At 34.2% G+C, this 228-nt stretch overlaps 1 protein-coding gene across 1 annotated transcript in view; it reads right to left on the bottom strand.

The window, feature by feature from the left end:
- The window catches only part of LOC119591565, a gene marked incomplete in the record, with an annotated part of 13760 nt that overhangs the window by 810 nt on the left and 12722 nt on the right, over window positions 1-228 (bottom strand). Inside the window, 1 exon segment of the mRNA XM_037940326.1 lies at window positions 1-109.

Here is a 228-nt window from a genome sequence, read left to right as displayed (position 1 = left end):
GTTCAGAGGCACCGTGACTCCTCTTTACGGCACACAATGCAACGGCAGGACAGCGCCTTCGCTTGACGTGCTTGCATCTTCTGCTTCTCCACTTTCATCTTTCAGATATCTGCAAAACAATAAAAAGTAATAAATATCTATATTTCTATATCAACACATTATTCAATATACATTCATATATTTTAGGTACAGTGTTTTCCCATTCATATAAATTAAATAATTAAATAA

Source organism: Penaeus monodon, chromosome 28 (assembly GCF_015228065.2).
Source record: "Penaeus monodon isolate SGIC_2016 chromosome 28, NSTDA_Pmon_1, whole genome shotgun sequence".
In the NCBI taxonomy this organism is placed as follows: Eukaryota; Metazoa; Arthropoda; class Malacostraca; order Decapoda; family Penaeidae; genus Penaeus; species Penaeus monodon.
The sequence above is the reverse complement of the archived record's forward strand: the minus strand, read 5'-3'. Positions and strand labels throughout refer to the sequence as shown.